Source organism: Triturus cristatus, chromosome 9, assembly GCF_964204655.1.
Source record: "Triturus cristatus chromosome 9, aTriCri1.1, whole genome shotgun sequence".
In the NCBI taxonomy this organism is placed as follows: Eukaryota; Metazoa; Chordata; class Amphibia; order Caudata; family Salamandridae; genus Triturus; species Triturus cristatus.
The window spans coordinates 250,565,430-250,593,279 of record NC_140592.1 but is presented as its reverse complement, the minus strand read 5'-3'; positions in this window follow the sequence as shown (position 1 = coordinate 250,593,279).

The following is a 27,850-nucleotide window of genomic DNA, read 5'->3' as shown; positions in this document are numbered from 1 at the left end:
CTGGGACAGAGGAAAGAAAAGGAAAGCCTTCTACTGCCACGCCGGGTCTACTCGGGCCCCTCACTCTATACCAGGTCAGACACTCAAGCGGGAAGGAGCCCTCGACTGAGGCCCCTGCGGCTGCCATTGGGATCATTCTGTCTATGGGGGACCCAGCGAGTTCTTCCTGTCAACAGCAGCAGAGTGTGTCTATCCGCCGTCCCGACAAATACCTTGGGTGCCTTTCTTTTCTTTCATTACCTTTCTGGCAATTGCAGGGCGAGCCCGGAATGGGTCCCCGGTCTGTAACCGGCTGCATTAACGATGCATTGAGCGAAAACTCACTCCACTAAGTGTATTTGGTGTGCAGGTGTTTCCTGAGGCCTACTTTCCCTGGCCTGATTCGATTGGAGTGGTTTCATAAGCCCCCCTACAACCCTACCATATAAAATGTTATGGGAGTGCAGGTCTGCTGCACCCTATGTGCTGTGAGAGTCATGTGGTAGCTAAGGTAATTTACACACTGATGATGCCTCTTCTGTATGCCCTGAATATGGCTTATGTCAGGAGTATTAAAATAGGTACAATGTGATTTATGTGCAAGGTACGAGTACTGGTGCAGTACACCGGAGGTGATGTTATATTTACCTGATTGACAACGCTTATGTTTACAGGGCAATTTATGTGCAAGGTGTATGCCTGGCAGTAACACCCGAATAAGTAGTGTGTTCAAGAACTGCATGTCATGTCCAGGCAGGGTGTAAAGTGGTGTTTTCATAAGAGTTGATGAGGTGTGCAACTTGTAAGTATTTACTGCAGTGCACTGCCTGTGAGGTCATGACAAGTGCCTATTTGGAAAAGTGGTTTATGACCCATGTGATATTATGGCAATTGCCTGTTGGCAAAGAGAATATTGTCTAATATGATTTATGATCTGTTCAACTAATGAGTATTTCCCTTCAGTGCACTACATGTGATGTAATGACTATTGCCTAATTGGCAAGGTGTTTTGTGGTTCATGTAACTATGCTGTATTTCACATATTTTCAGTTTCTCTTTTTGGTAAATTCTGGTGGGGTTTTTTTCAGTACCTTAAAAAAAAAAAGTTGTTATCAGTGGTTACACATTTTCTCGCCATTAAAAACAGAAACTGTGTTTTACCGGTCTTTATGGAATTTTAATTACATTTTAATTATTGCTTGCTTTCTGCACTGTTAGTGCATGTGTATAGATAGCATGTGAACAGGGTATATGAGGTCCAAATTTTTACAAATCAAACTTATTGTAGAACACCATACTATACTTCTTTAGTGAGTCTTTGGCCATGCGCGCTCGACCTTTCCTTCCTATGTCAACGTTTGTCTGTGAAAAGGCCCTCAACATTAGCACTTGAGATGGCCATCACCAAAACAGCCAGTACACAATTTGCTAACTCTGGACAATGACATAGGTTTCCATGCCAATACCGGTGCACCTGAAGATTGTTGATTCTATAGAACATGTTATGTAACGTATAGGTTGAATTGGGCACATATGCCCTCAGTTATTCAAGTGGTCAAAAATGAAGCAGTACTTTTCAAAGTCTGGAGAAAATTCAGAATGGATCTAGACCTTGTGCACAGTACCTTAGTGAGGCTTCATTAACTTCAAATGCCATGGTTGGTGAAGGGACTTTACTATGCATCATTGCAAGCCTTTTCACATAGACCGCAAAATAAAATGTCCTGCATTGCTCCTCAACATTTCTTTGCTTACCAAGTGGCAAGAATTCTAACATGGAGCATGTTGCAGTGCCAAAGTCACTAAAAGTGTCACCCAGTCTACTCTCAAAGAGATGTTTCACATCTACATCAATTACGCTGAACACTTGGTAGACAAGGAATTTTTCAGACTATAGTATTTTGATTATGTCCACTACAGCAGTCACTTTTTCCTGTAAAAACCGAGGCATGCAGCAGACTGTACTTTTTTCACTATCAATATGTGACCAAAGATGATCACATTTCGGGTCTTTGGCATTATCACTAAGCAAAATTTCTGTCAACGGTCGCCACATGCATAATATAGCATTCACGGCCTCTAGGACTGAGAACCACCGGCTAAATGACAGTTAGTATGACTCTTTCTTTGCTGCCACACAAAGCACAAAGAGACAAGTATTTGCATTTTAGTTCCCGGGCATAACAAAACGGTTCCCCAGTATGAACTACAAAGTCAATAGTACTCTTCATTAACTCTGAAGATTGTAAAGATGCTTTCAGCATACCATCTAGCAAGTGACCCGGTTCTCTTACAGGGAAGCAGAACAACTCAGGTATCGATTTTGATAGGCAATCATGCAACTTTTTCATTTACGTAGCTGAATTACTGCAAATACAAACAATATCACTCCAATCGTCAATGAAGTTGGGAGAATTTCTTTTTAGCAGCATTCAAAGTGACACTGCGTTCCATGTTTACCAAACGTCTGGTGTCATGTTTTCACCACTATCTCACATACTTGGTGACATTATTTTCACATATACCTGTTACTACACCTTGTATTTATTTCAACCATTCTTAGTTTGTGGGTAAATATGATGGTACATATTGGGAAAGATTCTTATGAAACCAGACATTTCACCTATCAGTGAAATAAAATGTAGCTAAAATATCAATTATGATTTTGATATTTCCTGATTCTCTACAATTAATAAAATTTCTAAATAAGACCTAAAACATGCTTCTAAACACTGCGTCTTTAGACCAAAGACCACAAAACTGAAAAAAGCAGAAGGAAGAAGAGACGATGTTTGTGACATCCCTAAACAACAAAACTCAAGCATAATAATGTTAGCCCAGTCTTTCTTGCTGCTGCTTTGTATAACAAAGTTACATTGTATTGGCCCCTTGAGGAAGAAATAAAAATTACTTTCACTCATCTTTTCCTTTCTTTGAATGGCACTTAGTTTGTGGTTGCAAAGGTGTTTTTTCAGTGTTTATATCTTTACACCGGTGATGGCTATTTTCCTTTCGTGGTGTTTTATCAGTTAGATAGGCTATCTGGTTTTAGGTTTAAACCTATAATATGTGCTTATATACAATGCAGTGATATTTTTATATAACCTTGTGTGGAGTCTCTTTTTGTGGTGTGCCTAGTGTGTCAGTAGTGTGTGTGAGTGTGTTGGGCAAACGCTTTACACTTTACCTATGTTATAAGCCTGACTGTCCTGCCTAGCTACCAAAGGGGTGAGCAGGGTTTATCTTGTATGTATGACTCCCTTACTCTGACTAGAGTGGTGTGTTTTACCTGGCTTAGGTGCATGCCCTGGCCAACCAGAAACCCCATTTCTATATATTACCTACTGTCGGTCGCCATAAGGTAGTTATAGTTAGCACCTAGTTTCCATAGGAAAAGCATTTTTGACTTGGCTATAACGTTGGTATTGTTTGAACAATCTGCATTAAATGTTGACAAAAAGTGTCACAGTGGGTACTATTTTTATGCAAAGTTTGGGGGTGATTCATGCGGTGGGGACCGAGAATTTGAGGCCCGCAATAAGGGTGCGTTTGGAATGTTAATTCCCATAGGAACCATTGGCCGCCTCTACAGTCCGAACTGCTGAACGGACTTATACCAAATTTGGCAGGGAGGGAGATGTAGGTTTAAGGAAGTGCCTTTTGCTTATTTGGTGCAAATCAGTTCAGTGGTTGAGAAATGTAAGTTTTAAATTATTGTGCTACCTCTGGTTGCAGCTGTTTTGCGGTGTTTTCACGATTAATTGCAAAAGCACGCACCAGCGGGAATGCTCTGATTGGCTCGATGCAAATTAAACAGAAAGTTGCAGCCACCATTTTATTGCTCAGGAACGGTTCCTGGGGCTGAAAATCTGTGTGAAAGGCCACATAACGGGTCAGGGCGGAGATCCTCTGACCCCATGGTTAAGAAATAGGGGTGTTAGTGACACAAATTATGTGCCCAAAATAGATTTTTGTATTCATGTGCAATTTTCGTGAAGACTCCATGACTGCCAACCCACCCTCCATGTACCATCGCGGGGACATCGCGATTACCGACGTCGTCTCGAAAATTGGTGAAAATATACAAAAATAAATCAATGAATCATTAATACTCATTGTTATTGAGATACTGATAAATGTTTTTACAGTTATTTATATAGTGAGTTATGTACTGTAATGGTTAGAATTAATTATATAGTTATAATTTTTTTATGTGGTGGTGGCTATTGAATTGCTGATTTTGCCTTTGTGAATTAACCGTGGGGATCGCGATTACCAACATCATCGCGGTCTACGGTCTCACTGCGAAAACAGAAACTAGGTTTTAGAGGTGGTTGTTTTGGAAATACACTAGAAAAACATGAGATTGAAGTGTACAGTTCTAAACCTCTTGTGTGCAAAATGCAGTTAACGACGTAATCGTGATATCACAAATAACCACAAAAACAGAAAATAGGTCTGAAACATGGTTTTTAAAGAAACTCAGTACAAAAATATGAGTTTAAACATGCTTTGAAAGAAGTATGAATATAGTAATATGTGTGGGGCATGTTCAGAATGGATTTTTTTGCATATTATTTTTGGGTGTGTTGGTAGTCATTGAATGTATGCTTTTATTTTCCATTGATGTGATGTGTCTGCGGGGGTTCGCTACATCGTCACAAAGATCCCCAAAAACTAATGAAAAAAAACCTTGAGAAAAAACACTTCACAATATTTCAGGTACTAGGGTGGCACTGAGACTGGATGCAGAGTTTCAGGTTACTTAGAAACACCCTATTGCCTTCCTCTATAAAGAGCACTCCATCATTTCTATAAATTCCATGCATGTCAAAACGCAGATTGTTGTTATAGATACAGTCCATGTGATGGTCTCCGAGGAATGCAGAAACAGTTTTAAATAGATATCTTTTATTTCGGTACTAAGCCATAAAAAGTTTGCATGAATAAGAACAATAATAAAAATTCATCATACAAACAGAATTATTGCACATGGGGAGATGCAGATAAAAACCTTTTTAAAAAGGAAATATAGCAGCTGACAAATCATTCTTAATGCAGTCGATCATGGCCATATCGTTGCTATATGATCATTCTATTTCTTCATAAAAATGAGAATGTATCCTCCTGTACAACAAACACTCTAAAAAGAAAGGACATCATCTATATTATAGATATACAACATATTCATATATCAATCTAAAAACAATTCATAAAGAGAAATATAGCATCAATCAATATTCTGGGTGTAAAAAGGGAGGAGGCGGATACTAGACAGCTTATTCAAGTTTTACTCGGCAATTTAGCTATCATAGTTAGGAGTTAACTATGGCCTTCTTTCTTAGTGTACGGGCGCAGTGCAGCTACCAAGATACTGCAAAGGCTAGTTGTTCACTAGTGTCACTCTTAAAAAGTCTCATGGCTTCTCAATAATGTCTCAGACCCATGAGTTTGCAAACCGCTATGAGCCATTTCTTTCAAGCAAAACTATATGAAGGGCAGAAAAACAAAGTGGACCTCCGGTTCTTCGATGTTAGGGCAGTTAGGACAAAATTTAGAAGGGGAAGGCCCATTAGTCCATGCCGAGGTGTGAATTCTCAGGGGTAGAAGGATTAAGTACTAGGTCAAGTTGTAATGGGGTGGTGGGCAAGCTTAGAAAAAAAGTTTACTAAGGGCCTATTTAGACTTCCTCTATCTTAGTTAGGTACAGCGAAGTACCATGGTTCCTTATCTCTGCTCCATATATCGCCGATGGTATCACTGCTGCTCTATATACCGTAAGAACAGGGGACATCGCACATGTTTCCTGGCTTTGTCAATCTGTGGATAGAATTGATTTGACCAATTTCATTTCTGTTCTTGGCATATATTAAAGTATACCAAGACAGTGTGAGGGAAAAGTGACATCAGTTCTGCAAAGGTTTCTTTCAATAGGATTTCCAGCCCTACCCCAGTCAATGTGCCTAGGTCATTGCTATCACAGTGCACAATCATGAGGTGAGGAGCTTGGGAGCAGTTAAAATGAAGTTGTTTTATAAAAATTAAAAAATATATATATTTCATGTCAAGAGTTCTTGTGGTAGATTCATTTTGAGCGTAACTTTTGTTTGAGATATGTTGAATATATGTAGTATGCTCTTCGCAAAAGGTTTTTTGCTTTGAAAATTCTCAAAATGTTTTCTGTTTTAGAAACTTACTGATCATGTGCATGCTCAGTAACAAATGCATGTTTCTAGAGAGCCATGTATGCAATTGTATATTAAGTGTGATACCTAGATTTCACTTACACATAGCTCAGAAGAAAATCATATATACAGTAAAACACGTAGTTTGATACTTTTTTTTTTTTTTTTTTTTTCTTTTCTGTATTCCTCATATACCAAGGTGGGCATTCCAGATGGAGAAACCCGCCCCCTCTCCTCTTCCCGCGTTATTCCAATCTCGATGTTTAGGGGTCTGAGGAGAGATGGGAAGGAAATACCCCTCTAGTAGCAACTGTTTTCTTATTCCACTCCATTCCATTCAGGCCATTTGACCCAATGTTTTGAAGGCAAAGAACCAACAGTGCCCAGGTGAAATCATTGGAATATGCTCATCTATTCCGCCATGCCACAAGGGCCGCCCAGATCTTATCTTGGCTGGTACTATCACAGGCCATATCAAATTCGCTTATATATATAAGGTACTTCAGGCAGTCTGCAAAGTTTGGGGCATTTTCACTCTTCCAGGCTTTACATATTTCTCGTCGCGCTAGGATGATGACATAAAAGATAAATTTAGAAGCCAGATCATTCTGTTCAATGTGCGATGTTACTCCAAACATGATCATCCTAGTAGTTACTACTAATTGTCTGCCTAGAACCTCAGCCAGGAACCCTTGTACTTTAAGCCAGTAATTTGTTAACATTGGGCACTCTACAAACATGTGCAAATCGTCTGCGGCTAACAGTTTGCATCTCGGGCAATAGTAATCTAAACTTGTTATTTTGGCTAATTTTTTAGGTGAGATGTATACTCTATACAAGGTAAAAAGGTGATTTCTTTTTAGGGGGGCAGACTTAACCACCGTATAAAGCATTGCAAATGAGTCCACCCACAGATCCCGCAGATTAACGCCTGTACCAATAACATTGCCCCACAGCTTTTGGAGTTCAGGCTCGGTAACATCCTCCACTTCTATCAACGCCCAATACCAGTAAGAAAGTTCTTTTGGCCATCTGCCCTTTTTATTGACCAGATCAAACTTTGGGTTTGGGATGTTAATATTCCATGGAAAGGTGGCCCACCACCCCGAAAGCTGATAATATTTAAATCTTGTAAGTGTTCCCCCTGTCAGACTCGACAGAGAATTCCAATCCAGGAGCTCCGAATCTCTCTGTAGATCCCTCCAAAATACTAATCCTGCTGTTTTAAGTGGAGATGAAAGGGTGTCTTTAAGACAGTCCGGAGTCCCTGGTGAGTCCCATATCGGGGCGTTAGGGGCATAATAGGGGATACTCAATCTTTTCCTAATAAACATCCAGTTTTTTAAAGCCGTGTTTAGAATTTTTAGTCTCACCCTCTTGTAGTATTTTGGATCTCCAAATTTGAACAGAAAATATTCCTGTCCTTGTGGGATACCATGGAGAAGTGCCCGAAACAGAAGACCCAAAGAGGAGGCATCTGTCTCATCAGCCAGGAGTCTGAAGTTTTTAAAATGAAAGGAGTGGCAATATATGAGTAAATCTGGTAAAGCTAACCCACCCATTTTCAGGGTTCTCCTCATTTTCTTCCAAGAAATTCTTGAAGTCTTCATATTCCAAATGAAGGAGCCTATTTTCCCCTGAAGTTTGGCTAAATCTGGTGAGTTAAACATTAGTGGGATGGAATTGAATAGGAAAGTGATTTTGGGCAGTATAATCATTTTAACTAAATTTACTCTCCCAAATATGTTCAGCTGAAGGCCTGACCACCGTGATAGAAGGTTGCACACCTCCTTATGGACTCTACTGAGATTTACTTTCGATATCTCCATAATATCTTGAGCTAAATGAATGCCAAGATATCTCATGCGGAGTTTTACATCAGGAGCTGCCACCTCCTGATTCCATTGCATTATCTCGGTCTTTTCCCTATTGATCTTATATCCCGAGATCTTCCCAAAAGACTCTGCCTGAGCGAATAACCTAGGAATGGCTTCAGCCGGATTAGATGTAAACAATAAAAGATCATCAGCATATAAGGCCAATTTTAACGTAAAGTCCGCTATATTGAAGGGTTTAATTGCCTGGTCGCCTCTCAGCTGACAAGCAAAAGGCTCGATATAAAGATTGAACAACAGGGGAGAAAGGGGGCACCCCTGTCTTGTTCCACGTAAAATGTAAACCCAATCCGTAAGTGACCCATTTATCAGAATTTTTGCCCTGGGAGAGAGATACAGTGATCTAACTGCTGTTACATAATTTTTCGGGATTCCAAACCTGGACAGAACCAACCATAAGTATGACCAATTCACTTGGTCAAAAGCCTTGGCAGCATCGATTGCCACAATAGTCAGGGGGGATTTTTTATCTGTAGCTACATCTATAGCGGCGATGGCCTGGAATGTTAGTTCGTTTAGCTGTCTTCCGGGGATAAAACCTCTCTGGTCTCTATGTACTATGGATTTTATAACTTTAGCCATTCTAGCTGCCAGGACCCCTGCAAAAATCTTATAGTCCACGTTCAATAATGAGATTGGCCTATATGACTCAACCCTTGCAGGGTCCTTATCGGGTTTTAAGATCAGCGTGACTGTTGCCTCTGACCAGGTTTGTGGAATTGCCTCGCCCGATATCAGTATCTTATTAAACAGTGTAGTAAGAATCGGGGCAACCTTATCCAATCCCAGATGGTAGATCTCTACAGGGAGTCCATCCGGCCCCGCTGCTTTCCCTTTTTTCATTTTTTTAATCTGAGTGCAGACTTCGCCCTCTTGTATTTCAGAGCTCAGATATCTTCTGTCAGCCTCTGACAATTGTGGCAGTTCCAGCTGATTTAACCATTGCTCGGCATCGTGTATTGAGGTGCCGCTCTCTTCAGTATATAGGTCCTGCATAAACCGTTTTGCCTCCCCGGAGATTATATCATTGTCATGGGAGATGGCCCCAGTGTCACCTATGGTTAACCCCTTAATCACATTCCTAGCCCGGTCTGATCTAGCCTTCCAGGCGAGTAATCGGCCACATTTCTCCCCATACGAAAAGTTTTGTAAGTTACTAGCGTCCCATCTGTCTTTGACTATTTTGTCCAACCTTGCCTGATATTCAGCTTTCAGAGCATCAAATTCATTCCGTATAGTGGCTAGATTAGGCTGGAGGTCTAGTGAAGCCTTCTGCAACTGTTGTTCTTTTAATTTAATTTTTGTGAGATGATCTTCTTCCTCTCTTCTTCGTGACTTATTTTTCCTAATCATAAAGGAGGTTAAATACCCTCTCAGCCACGCCTTAAAGGTTTCCCAGACCAATTGACCTGTTGCGGTACCACTATTTGCCTTAAAGAACTCAGCGACTTCGACCACCAACTCCATTCTCATTTCCTCTTTTAAAAGTATTGACCTGTCTAAGGTCCACCTCCTCACTTGGTCTTCTTGCCCAAGCTTAACCTTTAGCTCAACCATGGAGTGGTCTGAAAGTATGGCAGGAATATAGGATACGGTGACGACCCCCGATATTAATGTTTGATCTAACAAAAAGAAATCTATCCTAGAGTAATGTCTATACCTATGACTATAGAACGAGTACTCTCTACTGCTGCCATTTCTGACCCTCCAAATATCGTGTAAATTCAAATCCTTCATAATATTTTTAAGCTCTGTTTGTGTTTTACGTGGGGGGGTGAATTTAACTCTAGAGGTACGATCCAGATCTTCATTGAGGATCAGATTAAAATCCCCTCCTAAGATAACAGGTGTTTCGTAATTTAAAAGACTCATTTTTAAACTAGATAGAGCCCCTGGAGAATCAGAATTGGGACCGTAATATACTGCGCAAGTGAATCGTGACCTATCTACCACAAAGGATGCGGTCAGCCATCTACCTGAGCAATCAGTTTCAGACTTCTCCACCCTAATCCCACTATTTGCTCGTACTAAAATTGCAACTCCCCTAGTGTTCCCACTCTGGTTGGAACAAAGAAGTTCCTGTATCCATCCTTGTCCCCTGAATGCTATCCTACATTCCTGTCGCTCTAGATGGGTTTCTTCTAAAAGGCATATGTCTGCCTTTGATTTGTTTAAAAATTCACAGATCCTAAATAGTTTCCTCCTTTCCCTTAATCCATTTACATTCAGATTTACTATTTTTAATATTTTTCTAGCCAAATCCGTCATGTCGGATAAAATTCTTGGGTAAGAGGGTCATATACGGCCCATAACTTTTTACTACCGAGGAGTTGTTCCATAAGCCGAGGTTATATGAGGAATGTTTTTTATTTATTTATTTTTTTTTTTTTTTCCACCCCCCCCCCTTGCCCTCTCCCCCCACCCTTGAGGAACCCTCCCTTGTAGACCTTGGCGATCATATCGCCGTTTAGGAGCCCAAGTCCCATACGCGTGCTCTACCTCTAAACATTCAAAGTGAGAGTGGGAGATAGATAGCTAAACTAAAAATTAAGCTTTTCCGTCAGCTTTCAGTAACCCCCATGTGTACATGTGCTCTTTTTTATTTATTTATTTATTTATTTATTTATTTATATTTTTTTTTTTGATACTGACAGAGGGAGATAATCAATGGGTCAGATATAGGGACACATGTTATGTATTTACCAGCAATGAAGGTACTTTCACAGTCAGTCAGGCAGTATTCGGGCACTCGTGCAATCACACGGCCACTACTCAGGCAGTCATCAAATCAGTGATTCACCATGCATGGAGTTATTTAATTATCCATAAACTACACATGTACTGCTGCAATCAAGCAGGCAGAAATTATGGAGTCCTTGAACTATGCAGGCACAGCCATCTAATCACCTAGGTACTAATTATTGACTTCTACAATTAAAAAGGCTTTGCGCAGAACCTATGCTGCCATCTAGACACCCACTTACAACCCATGCAGTTATTGAAATACTGAGGCACACGTGTGCACTGATTAAATACACAGGATCTACTCATGCACTCATCTAATTACGTAGATGAGTGCATTTATAAATGTATTGTTAAAATAAAGTTAAACCAATTTGTTACTTAACAGCCAGACTCTAACTTTGTGTAAAATATGTCTATATAGCTGTTTTCACTTCGTCATTTGTATTTGTGACTACTGATGTCATTGCAACCTCTGCTGTGGCTGTGAAGGAAAACACATTTTTGATTTTGTTATTTGGACAGATGAATACAAAGGGCAAAATTAAATTAGCATCTTACTAAATAGCTACACTGAAACCTTATGTAAAATAGGTCTATATATGTGTTTTACCCTCGGTATTCACTGTCTGTCCTTGGCAATGGCACTCCCCTTTTTTTTATTAGCCACAAGGCACATCGTCAATCATCATCAAACACAGAGGATATTACACATTTGGGTTCCATCCTTATATTCAACTGAAGTCGAAAGGCAGCAATTATAAATTAAAAATAATAATAAATTATCATTGAAGAAAAACAATTGGCTTATAGAATTCTATTTCCTATGATGCCCGATTATAGCAAAACACAAGTCCGGCAAGATAAACAAACCAAAAAGAATGGAGGCAAAGAATACAAAATTTGATATATCCAATATAAACGTAAAGTATAGAGCAAACAGCTAACCAATTCCCACCCTGTCTGCTGTCTCCCCGTATCTATTTTTGAGCCAGTCATTGGTGCCCAAATCCTAGCCCCTTTCTCTCTTGCCCACCATCCCTTGTTCTTATATAAAGCCATTTCCAGGACATGTATACTCAATAAGTGTGGAAGCCAAGCACTATACACAGGGGGTTCAGAATCCTCCCAGGCTGTAGGTATCAGTAATCAAGCTACTGCTATTGTAATGAATACAAAATCCCTATGTGCTGCTAATAGTTCTACTCGGTTATCATATCCAAATAGCATCAACGGTGGGCTGATAGTAATCATACAGTCGAACGATTCTTGCCAAAATTTTCCAAAACCCTTTTTTAGCGGCATCAGGGATTTACATTCACAAAACATATGTATGCTGTCGACAGGGCTATGAGAACATCTTGGACATTTATCAGTCTCTCGTTTCCCTCAGCCGTACAGTTTTGCTGGGGTATAACACAAATTAAAGTAGTGTTGTGCTTTCAAATTTGCCGCCAGAAAGATGTTTTTCCCCAATTCCAATGACATGTCTTGATCAATCTTGTCATCGCCCATTTTATCCATCCATCTCGTTTCTGTTTTTCCTAAATCATCTAGTATAGTTTCCATAAGTATATTATAAAAATCCCAGATCCGGCCATCCCCCCCGATACATCTTATCTAATAGGGGTATTAGTCCTAAATTACCAGATCCAACAAACCACTTTTTTAAACACCCCTTTACTTGCATATATTTAAAATATGACCGGGTGTCGATCCCAAATTTGACCTAGTTCCAAAAAGGAAATTTGCTCCAGTTTATCATTGTATAAGCTCGCCACCCGTTGAATACCCACCTGTTCCCACTCTCTAGCCATGCCATCATTTACCTCAGCTGGAAAAATTGATGATCCCCATAATGGGGTACATCTGTTAACTTTGGGAACTTTTAGTGCTTTACTAGCTTTACTAGCTTTTATCCAGATCTATCTGGCTGCTTTTAAACACCTAAACATGATTTTTTTGTAGTAGCTGGGCTCCAGCTGTCTTAGAAAAAGTCCTGTTACCTTCACCCCGATGGCCAAATGCTTTATAGACATAAGCCATCCTCCCTAGCATATCTATCCGCTACCAGCAGGACATCCATCTGCTGCAGACATACTGCCCAATAATAAAAAGGTAAATTCGGTGCAGCCCATCTGCCTCCCTTTCACGGGAGGGTTAAGGTTCTCAAAGTCGGTCTTGTTTTTTGATAGCTCCATATGAAGTTCCAGAAGATTCCATTGATTTTCTGAAATACGTTAGGGGTGCTTCTAAGGGGATGGAGCGAAATAAATACAGTATTCTAGGAAAAATTGTCATTCTCAGGACATTGATCCTACCTAATATAGTTAAGTGCAGTTTATCCATCCGTCATGATATCCTCCAACACTGGATCGAGGTTGATTTCCCATAATGCCTCCAGATCGAATCCTATCCTTACCCCCAAAAACATAGCAAATTCAGCCTGTCGCTGATCTTGTAAAGTTCATTGTCTTGTACAGATTATCTGTGTCTTTCCCTTATTTAGTCAATATCCTAACCTCCTCCCGAATTCCTCCGCCATAATCTCAATCTCTATAATTGCCGTTTCTGGTTTAGCTGTAACGATGGCAATGTCATCTGTGTAAGCTAACACCTTGGTCTCATAATCATTTGTCCTAAATGGTTCTATTGCAGAGTTCAGGATTAACTGATTAATAAAGGGATCTAGATATATGGCGAATAGAATTGGGGAGCACGGACATCCTTGCCTGGTGCCTCCTGCCACCAGAATTGGGTCTGAAGTGTTCCCCATCACCTGCAACCTTGCATATGGATTGTGGTACATCTCCTGCATGGCTGTAATCAATCTAGGGCCGAACCCTCTCTCTGCTAAAGATTCCCACAGATACTGCCATGACACCCAATCGAAAGCCTTCTCGGCGTCTAAGAGGATCACAGCCAAACCGTCGCTTTTGACTCCAGCTTTATCCATTAGGGAGATCGCCCGCCGGATATGGTCTGTGTTCCCTCTGCCAGGTACAAATCCATGTTGCCATGGCGAGACTAGTTTGGCTATGACACTCCGGAGCCGATTGGCTAAGATTTTAGAATATATTTTCACGTCGGAATTTATCAGTGAGATGGGGCGGTACGAGCCAAGCAGCTCTGGTGGTTTCCCCTTCTCATGGAATATCACTATATCGGTTTCCTGCCAGGATCCGGGAGGGGTCCCTCGGTATTGCACATCTAGGAAAAGATCATACAGTATTGGAGCCAAATCAGATTGGAGTATTTTATACATCTCTCCTGGGATTTTATCTGGGCCAGATACTTTACCTGAAGATAAAGAATTTAGAGCTATCACTGTTTCTTCCAGCGTAACCTCTCCCTCCAGTTCTGAACACTCCTCTGCATCGAGTTTACTGAGCTGCAGGTAATTCCTCACAATAGCTGGCTGTATAGAATCAGTGTAATCTGGTTGATACAGTTTTTTATAAAACCGTTCAAAGACATCCATAATCTTAGCAGAAGTAGTTTCAAGCTGCCCTTCGGGGTTCTTTATTTCAATAATGTTGTTCCGAGAAGCTTTTTGTCTAATCCTAAGGGCCAGGAGTTTACCAGCCATCTCCCCATATTCATACATCTCTCTCTGCTGTGTCTGATATGTCTGGGCAATTTGTATCGGAAAAAAGCTATTAAATTCTGCCTTAGCAATTGCTATATTGTTCTTTACCTCACTAAGGGCATCATGTAGGTAGCATACCAGTTACCACTTCTAAAATACCGAACGATACCGAATCGGTATTTTAGAAGTGGTAACTGGTATGTAGGTAATGAGTCGGTATTTTTTACCGAATCGTTACTAGTCGGTAATTACCGAATCGGTAATGGGGGGGGAACACATACAAGGGTGGCAGGGTGTCACATTGACACCCTGTTGCACCCCTGATTCGGCCATGTGTGCACATGTGGCACACATACATGCCCTAAGGGCATGTATGTATGCCACATTGCACACTGCTACGCGCGTAAAAATGCATTTACACATACATTCATTATTTACCACCAACTATAAGTTGGTGGTAAATACCGACTCTTAAACACACACACACACTCCCCCTACATCTCGATTTTGCTTTCGGAATTTACCGAATCGGTAAAATTACCGATTCGGAAAAGTTACCGATTCGGTAACATTACCGATTCGGTATTATTACCGAATCGGTAATTTTACCGATTCGGTAAATTCCGAAAGCAAAGTTTGTCCCCCTACATACCAATGGCCAAAATACCGGTCGGTAACGGTATAATTACCGAAAATCGGCCGTTACCGACCGGTATTTGGCTTCCTACATGAGGCCCAAAATCTCTCAGGTTCCCCCTGACATAACAGCTTGGTATGTTCTATCTCCAATTGTACCAACTGGGTCATGAGGTAGACAATCTGATTCCTGCGCACCTTCCGTTGCTGGCCAACATAGCTTATTATTTCCCCCCCTTAGACTAGCTTTAAAAGTATCACACACAATCGCACGGGGAGCACTGTACCTATGTCAAAGAATTCTCTAGACCATCTTTTGATATATTTTATAAAATCCTCATCCGCTAGCAATTTCCTGCCAAACGACCAAGAATGAGATTTCCCTTCCCTACCGTGGCTTGCTATTTCCAACAAAAGTGGATTATGATCTGAGAAAATTTGAGGCAGTTTAGTTATCTCCACCTCCCCAAGGATCCTGGTTGGGACGAGAAAATGATCGACAAACATTTTTGGTGAGGGCATGAAAAATATGTATAGCCTGGATCGCTGTTTTTAGCTGCGCAAGCGTCTACCAGACCAAGGCTAACCTTAAGGGTATTCAGTGCCCGATAGACCTGCGGTTTTCTCCCTTTGTATTTAAACCCAGCCTCACATGAGATACCAAGATGAATATTAAAATCTCCACATAATATTAGTGGAGTTGGCCATGAGGCGAATTCCACCTCAAGTTCTTCCCAGAATTCCGGGTCATCCTGATTTGAGGCATAAATCGTCCCGATTGTCATCTCCGTACTTAATGTAACAATTGCTCAACAGCCCCACTTATCCACCAAGGTATGCTTACTGATACCAACTTGAGGCTTAATAAATCTTTCTACTCCCCTTATCATAGTGGTCTGTGAGTAACAAGCTACCATCTCATAGCCCTTTATTTGGAGGACTCCCCTATTACTCCATGGGATATGAGTCTCCTGCATAAAAATAACTTCGGAGTTAATATAGTGCAAGATCTCATTTATCTTAGCTCTCTTCTCTCTATCGTTCAACCCTGTCACATTGACTGAGCAAAACCGTAGTTTATCCATACCCTATTACTTGAGATCCCGTCTATCTTACCGATCATTCCATTTCCTAACTATTTGTACTTTTTCCTCTGTTCTTACCCTTTTAATGCACCTTGCCTGGCTTTTTCTCCCCTTACTTCCCATTCTCCCACCCCCTCCATCCCCCTTCCCCCCCAAGCTCCTCCCTCCCCCCCACCCCTCACCCTTCCCATGGAAGCTGGCAATGGCACTCCCTGTGCAATCATCAAGGACGTCCTTCCCCACCACTCTACAAACACCTCTCTGTGCATAGTACTGGTTGGGGGATGAAGTCCCCTTGGTTATTGAGGGTATTTGGGGGCCAACTATCCCTCCTGTTACCTCCAGCAAGTCCCACAACGTCAGTTTGCTAAGAGGTCTTTTGAGGCCTTGCCCCCTTTCAGCACCATTCTGCAAACGCGTCTCCTGTCACACTTCTGGTTGGGGAAGTTTTCTTGGATGCTTAAGGACCTTGGGGACCAAGAAGCCCTCCTGGTACTTTCCTTAAGTCCTACACAGCGGTATTCCGGAGAGATGGTCACAGGCCTCGAACCCTTTCCACACCACTCTGCAAACACGCTTGCTACTTAAAAAAACATGGAAATTCACTGAATAAAACAAAATCTGGTAACTGAGTGTTTCTAAAATGTTTATAAGTGTTATATATACACACCACGGTATACTGATGAATCAGTGGTTGTATGGATGATTTAGTGGGTGTGTGAATGACTGTATAAGTGAGTGAATAGGTGTCTCAGTGAATGTATGGGTCACTGACTAGGTTGTCTGAATGTCTTTATCAGTCTGTCAATTGGTGTTGAAGTGGCTGAATGGGTTGGTGAGTGGGTACTTGTATGGGTGATTGATCGGTTGTCTGAATACCTGTATGGGTGTATGAGCATCTGTGTGGGTGGGTGAGAGGGTGTGTGACTGCCTGCAAGTGTGTGTAACAGTGGGTGTATGGGTTAGTGAGTGTAAGAGAAGGGTTGTATAAGTGACTGAGTGTGTTTATGGCTTTGTCGATGAATGAGTCGGGTCAGTGATATATGGGTGAACAAGTGGAGATGTGAAAGGCAGTATAGCTGAGTATTGGAGTATATCAGTGACTGAATGGGTGAGTGAGATATTGTGATACTGGCTTTATGGGTTAGTGAGCAAGTGTGTGAGGGGATGTATGGGTGAGTGATTATATGTTAGTATCTGTATGATTAAGTGAGTGGGTGTGTGTATAACTTTATAGGTGAGTAAATGGCTGTCAAATATACTCCCTCACCTATAGAGTCAATGTGTGAGTATCTCTATGAGTGACAGTGTGCAAGTGGCTGTATAGCTGGATATATCTGTGGCTGTATTAGTGAGTGAGTTGGTGTACCAGTGGCTGTATGGGTGACTGAGTAGATGTGTGTAGACTTATGAATCAGTGAAACAGGTATGCAAGTACTGGTATGGGTGTGTCAATGGTTTCGAGCATGGTAGTGTGGAATTGCAGCAGGTATATGAAAGGTTACATGGGGTGTGAGTGGCTGTGTCTAATTCTTTGGATAATGTCATGAGTGAGGTCACTGACCAGGTCATGAGTGACCTAATATGTGAGGTCATAAGAGGTGCATTGCGGGGGCGCGAGTTATAGTTAGCTCAGCTAATTAGATCTGCTGAATTTCTCAGGTTTTGTACAAGTGAAATATCAGTCTAACTATAACTTCCCTGTAACCTTTGTTTTTTTAGTGAATATCTAAGGATTTTTATTTGTATTTCAGAACTATAACAGCCATGTAACCTTTGTTTTTTCATTAAATATATAAATCTATACACATAATACTGATAGGGGCTTTCAGACAGCCCTCTTCAGTCAATGGACTGTGGTTGTGTTGTGAACTGGTGGCTCATGCCTATTTGGAGATAGTTAATATGCCTCAAATAAGCAATAGTTGAGTCTCTGACCTTGCCATGAAATGCAGATTTTCCGAACTAAAATAGTGAAGGCTAATCTTGCTTTTATTTAAGAGATGGAGAGTAATATTATCCATTCTCTGTTCAGATCTTGTCAGATGTTTTGCCCCTCCTTAAATTCTCTATACTACAAATGTTCTTTCAGCTCCGAGTCAAGTCCTTTTCCTTCCTAATGTTCTGTCTTGACAGAAAAAACATCAAGCTCAGGCATCCAGATTCTTGGAAATACCTGTTGAGTGGTCCTGATTATTCCTAAGAGGTTCTGTTAGTTCTGTTGGTTTTTTTCTGAAATTTGCCCGTGTCATTCATTGAGGTTTCTTTTATTCATGTCTCGAAAAGAGACTAACTCAGTAGTGACTTCTATATAAAGAGTAGGCTCTTAACTGAATGGTGGCTTCATGTTCCCCAACCTGTAGTTTGAAGTCCATGGCTTGCTGGAATGTCTAATCTTCTGTGATTCATGGCTTTTATAATAAAATTAGGAGGTAGGAAAAGCATATTTTACTTCAGTATTCTAGCTAGGAAAATCTATGCTTTGTGTAATTCTGTTCAAAGACCTAGCAGTTTGGAATCAAAATGAAGCACTGCTAATTACTCTGGGTGAATTGCTACCCGGGATTTTTATATTTATCTGTGCCATTAAAAGAGGAGCCAACCATTGGCAAATCAGTCTTTGCCTGACCCCAAACTTACAATGCAGACCTACAATCTAGGCTGCAGCCATCATGAATTGGAAGAGAAATAGTTAAATTTGTGTTCAGACCCCCCCCCATACGTGAGGTACAGCTTCAATTTCTTGGTTAAAGCAAGCTTGAGAGCCCAATTAGGCATAACTGTACCACCAATGGATATAAACTGTATAACATTGATTGATGCAAAGGCTAGACTCCTTCTGAAAGCCTGGAAAGTCAAACAGTATGTACATTTTTTGAGACAATGGGGTCTGACCATGTAGTTCACCTGGATTTTTAGCTTTTTGATCATCTGCTTTTTGACCTTTTACTGTGGGGAAGCCTTATAAACTCACCCACAGTAAACTCATGGTGAATGGACTGTGTGTATACTACAAGTGTCTGCCCCATTTAAGACCACTGTGAATCAGAAAGGGAATGGGGCACTTGGCTGGTTACTGGTGAGCACATGTGCACAATTGTAAGGACTGCATGTGGGCGACTCCTGTCCTGCTCAGCCCAGTAACTGTACATAGATAGCCCTGCTCAGAGGGTCTCTGCAGTGTTGGATATCTATCTGGGATAGGACTCATAATGTTAGTTTACACTCATAGGGGAAGTCATTGTGGTTTACTGTCATCTGCTGTGTGCCTCCATTATACACCTATGGGGAGGGCTGCCTTAGAGTACAGCAATGCTTCCCTTTGGCCTAGGATTTGGTATAATTCTTAATAAGCCATATCAGCACTTTTTCTAAACTGTCGCTCAGTGCATATTTTCCATCCAACTTATTTTTTAAGTTAAACTTGATTTCTCTGGTTGCCGCCTCCTCAATGCAAATGTCATCTGTTAGACTTGGTACCATTGGCGTGAGTCTTCATTCCAATTTCTCTGTTGTCTCCTCTGTTTTTTTTATATGTTTTGCTGGTTCCACAGCGCAAGTGCTCCGTATTGTAAATTATTGAAATCGATTAGTGACTCCAGGATTGGCATATTTAATTTACCTGTCAGACCCTAGTACAGTGCACCATGTGTGCCCAGGGCCTGTAGATCAAATGCTGCTAGTGGGCTTGCAGCACTGATAGTGCCACCCACAGAAGCAGCTTGTAAAGTGTGTCTCAGGCCTGCCATTGCAAAGCCTGTGTGCAGTCTAGTACTGCCATGTCGTCTTGGTAAGTGCACCCACCACTCCCCTCTATGTTCCTCACCAGGAACAATTTGTGTCACAAAATTGCATACAAATGCTTTTTTGCATGATGTTAATTGGTTCCTTCAGATACAGGGCACTGCCATGGGCTCCAGATTTGCTCCATCATATGCTAACCTATTTATGGGGCTGTATGAGGTGGAGCATGTCTGGGGCCCAGGGGCCCAAAGATGGAGTGACAATATTATCTTCTATGGACGTTACATAGATGATATCATTATGATCTGGCATGATACAGTTGAGTCTAAATATGTATTATGACTACTTGAACAATAACAGCTCCAATATTAAATTAACCATCCAATACTCCGATACCAACATGGAGTTTCTTGACCTAAGACTTTTTATAAATGGGACTAGTATACATATTGATATGTACAAAAAGAAAACATCATGCAATAGTTATTTACATGCCACTAGCGCACACCCTCAATCCACCATCAAAGCCATACCTTATGGCGAAATGGTACGAGCCAGAAGAAATTGTTGTATGGACGAAGATTTCATTAAGAACATACATCAAATTAAAACTAATTTCTCTAAGAGAGGTTATAATCAGACATACTTGGACAATGCAGAGAAAAGAGCCTTGTCTCTAACTAGGAGTGAGATACTGATCCCTAAAGCAAACAGTAAACAACTTGCCAGAAAACAGAACTCGGAAGTTTTATTCATTACCGAATATAACGTTTTTAGCAACCACATTTATAACATCTTGAGAAAAACTTGCCATTTTCTTGAGACTGAAGCTCTCCCGACTAATATCATTTCAAATAAGCCTAGAGTGGTTTATTGCAAAAGCAGAACTTTTAAAGATATACTTAGTCCAAGCTATGTCACGGGTACTCTAACCTCTACCACAACCTGGTTACCTGAAAGACCTAGAGGTTTTTATACATGTAATGATTGCTGCGTATGTAAACTAGGTCTGAATAAGCTCAAAAAATCCAAGAGTAATCAATCAAGGGAATTTACTATAAATTGCTTCATTAATTGTAATACCACCTTTACTGTTTACATGATCACATGTTCTTGTAAAAAGATATATATCGGCAGTAGCATTCGTAGTTTGAAGCTGCGGATTCAAGAACATGTGCGAGCAATAAGAAATTGTGATACAAAATATCCTATGGCTCAGCATATACACCAGGATCATCCAGGTGATAAGAACATCACCTACTGTGGCATTGATCATGTTAAGATGCCAGAGAGAGTAGGGAATAGAGAACTATTGCTTAGACAGCAGGAAGCAACTTGGATATGCCGTCTTAGGACAAACAAGTTTGGTCTAAACATCAATGATGAGCTACATCACTTTTTATAAGCGAATTGTAATATATGTGCCTATAGTGATGATTTACCAGTAATGGTCAAATTATGCTAACATGAATACTCTTTTCATAATGTCCAGCCATACAACATCTATAACCGATGGTCAGCTCCTGTGAAACATGCTGTGTTGAAACATCTCATTTGTTAAACTATGAATGCTCTTTGTACTTTATATACATTAGAGTATCCTATTTATCAACACTTAATATTGTGTTCATTGATACTAATGTGTTGATATTCCATCTCAACCTCTTACGTTTGGTCCATCACCTATTGACTCCTGCGCATATGAGATCATTTGCTTGTTCTATTTATAAGAGCCAATGTTCATGCAAAAATTTCTTTATTAACCATGGTGGGATGATTAACTCTACATAAGATTAGTTTTGAGGTTACTACTGTTGTCATCAATAACATCTCTGTTACTGGTGCATTTATATTTGGCACCTTATCGAGTGGCACATATTTACCATTCTAAGATGGCAGCCGTACTAGTAGCAGGTTTCTAGTCCTACAAATATTTGGAAACTATTGATTTATACATGTACATGCACTTGCGATATACGTCATGCTATCGAAGGTCTTGCGGTCTAGATACTACTGTTGTTATTTCTCTGTTACTGGTTCATTTATATTTGGCACCTTATTGAGTGGCATATGTTTACCATTCTAAGATGGCCGCCGTATCAGTAGCAGGTTTTTAGTCTTACAAATATTTGGAAACTATTGATTTATACACGTACATGCACTTGCGAGATACGTCTTGTGGTTTAGATATTACTGTTATCATTAATAACATCCTTGTTACTGTTGCATTTATATTTGCCACCTTATCGAGTGGCATATGTTTACCATTCTAAGATGGCCGCCGTATCAGTAGTAGGTTTTTAATCCTACAAATATTTGGAATTTATTGAATTATACATGCACATGCAGTTGCGAGATATGTCATGCTATCATAAGTCTTGCGGTTTAGATACTGTGCCTGTGCCTTATATCATCATCATCTCTTTTTAGACCTGTTGGTTTGGTGTTTTTCTCGATGGCTATTGTACCCGTTTTCACCCGTTGTCAACACTCAAATATGGTGGAAGTATTCCCATATGGTGCCTTGAACTTGCATCATTAAAGATGGGACTACTGTTCGATACCACATAATGGCGTGATTTAACATTCTCTTAAATTAGACGTCTTCTATATATGATGTTAATTATACATCTTGACTGCAACTTTTGTCTACAATTATTGATATATATAATTTCTTATTTCAAACCCAAAAATGTCCTGCATATAAGCTCGCACTCCAAAAACAGGTAAGTTGCAACAACAACTTTATTTAGACATGAAGCAGGCGTTTCAATCCGTGTTCTCCTTTAAAGTGTGCCTGACGCGTTTCAAAGATTTGGGTTTGATATAATAGCACGGCAGGTCCAGCCGTGGAGCTACCGCACCGCCCGAAAAATGATGGGTCCCCGATTTGGAATTATGCCAGGTCGAACGGGCAATACAGGTTTTGAATTGTTATGGAAGCAGGATTTTCAGTCATTGTCCACTGGAGGGCTTTTCTCTGATAAAGACACACCTGAGCTTAATGAGCTATTGCAGTGAAAGCCATGCAGGAGCGTTTTTGAAAACTTCACACATTGAAAGTGGATTTGCAGCAGGAAAAGCTTTTGGAACTTTAACATTGCCTTTGAAAAAGAGGATGGTGATCTTTGAAACGCGTCAGGCACACTTTAAAGGAGAACACAGATTGAAACGCCTGCTTCATGTCTAAATAAAGTTGTTGTTGCAACTTACCTGTTTTTGGAGTGCGAGCTTATATGCAGGACATTTTTGGGTTTGATATAATAGCACGGCAGGTCCAGCCGTGGAGCTACCGCACCGCCCGAAAAATGATGGGTCCCCGATTTGGAATTATGCCAGGTCGAACGGGCAATACAGGTTTTGAATTGTTATGGAAGCAGGATTTTCAGTCATTGTCCACTGGAGGGCTTTTCTCTGATAAAATGCCGTAAGACTACAAATTCCGCAATGCTCTGCAAAGACACACCTGAGCTTAATAAGCTATTGCAGTGAAAGCCATGCAGGAGCGTTTTTGAAAACTTCACACATTGAAAGCGGATTTGCAGCAGGAAAAGCTTTTGGAACTTTAACATTGCCTTTGAAAAAGAGGATGGTGATCTTTGAAACGCGTCAGGCACACTTTAAAGGAGAACACGGATTGAAACGCCTGCTTCATGTCTAAATAAAGTTGTTGTTGCAACTTACCTGTTTTTGGAGTGCGAGCTTATATGCAGGACATTTTTGGGTTTGATATAATTTCTTATTTGCATATCATATTGTAGTTTGAATTGGGAACTGCCGATGTTATTAGTTATTACTTTGCCGGTTCACCTTTTAAATATGGCCGAGACGTAAACTCTCAATCCTTGGCCCTCGAGGTACTCGTTGATGTTTATTTCTGTACAGGTGAAACGCATCACGGAGCGGATGATTTAAAAACGCTCACTTCTGGCCACTCGGTTTTCTTACTAAAAACAACGAGACCAGAAGAGACGGGTTACCATACCTAAATTGGTGAGTTTATTGGAATGGTAGCAAGTTACTTGCTTGTTGCACCAGTATGTTTACTCTATTGACAGGAACGGAACGTTGGAATGTCTAGTAATTCATCTTAACAAGTATGGTTTTTCTAAATTCTAGTGCAGTATTACCAGGTACGGCTTATATCAGTAAAATAATTTCATAACTAAGTGAATCTTAAATTAATTTTCGTCATTCACAATCACATTACGGCTTTCAGTAACATGACACGGTATATAAATCTCTCATTACGTTCATTACAAGCCGTTACATTTCTTGTAATATTGCTCGGTTGATTATACATTTTTAAATGTTAGGAAATAATTTTGTTTGTTTATTGGTTGCGTTGGACTTTTTAACCGCTGCTAGAAGATTACTAGTCTCGAGGCTATTAAAAAAACTAAAAAAACTTTTTTCAGTCCGCTTTGAGATAATACAGCTTCACATGCTGATGCGTCTTTTAATTTTGGACGTTGTTCTTATAAAAGGAAGATTTTATGGTACAGATACACAATTTGACATTTATGACAGGTCTGGCGTTCTTCTGTTTATAAATTTCACCTGAACACATTTAATATGTTCTTTCTGATTGAATAAGTGAGACTTACAAAAATGCTAATCTTTCATTATTATTGATTTTTACACAGATACTTACCTGTTCAATTTTATGATCTTGGTATGTATGACTATATCATGAATATGTATATGATAATTAATTACAATATCAAGTTTTTTTCAAACTTGAGGAACTTCAAGAAGTTTTTGTGGAACATTGTGCTTAATATTGAACTTTTTGATGATCAATACTCATCCATTTTATTGGATGATAGCAACGGTCACTTTGTTGGTAGCATGGAGTTGCAGCTTGCTATGCCACCTTAGTTTATTCAATATTCAATGTGATTTACTTTGCTCTCATTCCTTGATATTTCTCTAAATTTCTTCTATTAAGCAATGAGCAACTCTTTCTCATTGATTCAATTACCAATGATGTATATTGATATTATCTACACATGCAATGCTTGTTTTTTTTAACTGAGTTTTAGGACTAATCGTAATGCATTTACCTGTATTGTGCATTTACAATAGATGGCATATGATGTATATATAGCTATACTTTGTAGACATTTATATGTGTTACCTTATTTGTTCCATATTGGTTCTCATAGATAAACAATCACATCGCCACTGCAAGGGTTACCGTCACATCCCCGGAGAAGCGCGTCTGTCGCAGCTGGTTGTAGTCGCATCCCCGGAGAAGCGTGTCACCACTGCAAGGGTCGCCGTCGCATCACCACAAGGGTCTGTCGTGGCTCAGAAGTTCCAGAGTCGCCGTTCAGCTGTCGGGTGTGCACGCATCGCCTTCACTTCGTCACATCACATCAAAGATGCCATCTTGTCACATTGCACCAGAGCGTCGCATTGCATCGAGGCGCCATCTTGTCGCATCGCATCCGGAACACAACACGAGATAGTCGCCTCTCCTCCTCTCCTGTAAGGAACAGACGCATCGCCTACTTTGCGCAAGCACTGAGGAACGGATGCATCGCCTCCCCCAAAGCAAGGAACCGACGCATTGTTCTCCCTGCGAACCTTTTGTTTATCTTGCGTGATGCATCGCAAGGTACTTTGTGAGAAACGTGTCGCATTTACCATCATCTTTAAACTAAGCTATTTCTACCATTTAAAAGTCATTTTCTTAATACTGTATTGAGAATTTTTGTCGTTTGGATCTTGTGTCAAGTCTATATAAAGAATTCTTATTTTTATAAAACCTGTGTGGTGTCCATCTGTAGTGTTTTCACTGTATTACTGTATGTGTTCCCAAATGCTTTACACACTGTCTCTGAGATAAGCCTTCCTGCTCGTGCCAAGCTACCACAGGGTTGAGCAGGGGTTATTTAGGAGTGTAGGCCCCTTACCCTGACTAGAAGCAAGGGTCCTTATTTGGATAAAGGTGCAAACCATTGCCAACTAGAGACTCCCAGTTCTAACATCATCCTTCATGTCTACCCTGGTAGACCGTTTTATTTGGGATCTTCACACCTAGACGTGAACATTTAAAAAAAAACTTTGTATCTTCTCCTTATCATTACGTAGAACCCCCAATTTCATATGACCAACCCATCCATTCCATAAATCTTGAATGGGTCCGAGACTATTCCCTGTGCTTAAAAATTGTGTACTTTTCTCAGCAATTGTTTCCAAACATTGCATCTGTTGTAATGTATGACTGAAATCTCCAACTGACAGATCAGGGATTATATTCACAGTGAATCCTAGTTCAATAGTACTGTTAATGGACAGCTGGGCAAACTGTACTTTAACACCTATATACGGATACAATAAATAGTCACATTTTAATAGAAGAATATTAAAGATGAGGAAAAACTATATTGCCACATTACCCCATGCATTTATCTCCAGTCCCCACCACAATAGCAGTTAATCTGCCATTCATATAGATAACTCATGACTCACATGTGACAACATTTCACAGTTCACATTAGGAATCGTGTTGATGTCCCTTCTGTTATGAGATAATATTTATTGAGAGTTGAATATATTTCAAACTACTACCTTGTCAAAATCCAGAAAATCCACAATTGGCCCATTGCCATTCTCACCTTTCTTGCCACCTGGTGAGACTTTCACCATCACATATTGACATACCATATTTGAATTCACCTGCAAATGCGGTTCTCTTTAACATTCAGATAGAAAGCCACATTCCCAGTCATGCCAGCTGTCTTCCCCCAAAACAGTTTAAGGCCTGGGGCAGTATTTCCCCTCATGTCCTAAAGTCACACCTGCTGTCCACTCAGCAAGACTTACCGCACAGCCCCGAACTAGCACCCATGCATTACACTCAATGGCTCTACACAGCCTTCAACACCTTGGTTCCAGTAAAAAAAATCTCTAAAAACAGAAAGACACCATCCGCTCCATGGTTCTCCGAAACACTAAGACTAGAAAAACAAAGATGTAGAAACTTAGAAAGGCACTGGCGTTGAGACTACGACATCACAGAGAATACACGCTACAAGGAAGCAATGACTAAATACAAACTTCTTTTAATCACAGAGTAAAGCAAATACTACCTCAACCAAATCGAAACAGCACAAGACTCCATTAAACAGCTGTTCCAGGTCGTAACTAAGCTATCAGGACCAGAGACCAATCCTCTCATAACGCCCACACAATTTCTGTGATTCTCTGTCCACATTCTTTCAAGAAAAAGTCACCCACATTTACACTAACTTCTCAGCCCACTCCATGGCCACTAATCTGATCACCGCTTCAAGTGACGAAAAAAATTCTCCTAACCCCTCCGAACGATGCCCCACCAAGGATAAAACCACCCTAACTCTCTCGGAATTCAGCCAGGACACCCCAGACCAGATTACCGATCTTATCTCCACCATCAAGTCTGGATCCCCCAAAGATCCATGTCCCCCTATCACATTAAAACTTATACCCGATATCATTGGCCCCAAACTAGCTAACATCAGCAACTCAATGTTCATGACAGGAACATACCCTTCCATCTGGGAAAAAAAAGTGATCAAGCCGCTGCTAAAGAAACACAACCTTGATGCCACAGAGACCAAGAACTACAAACCAATTGCATGCCTCCCTTTCCCCGCTAAAATCTTCGAAAAAGTGCTGAACTCTCAGCTGACTCATTTCATTGACGAAAACAATCTTCAAGATGATACCCAATTCGGCTTTAGGAAAGGTCACGGCACTGAAACAGCCCTCTTTAAGGCATCCAATGAAATCAGGCTGATACTTGACCAGGGAGGTGCCACAGTCTTGGTGCTGCTAGACCTCTCAGCAGCATTCGACACGGTCGACCACGAAACCTTAGTCGACCGTGTCTCAGCCATAGTCATTAGAGACAAAGCCAAGGCCCTCCTGACCTCCTTTCTGTCTAACCGCACCCAACTAGTAACGCTTGGCGACTTCAAATCTCCATCCTTCGCACTCCCATGC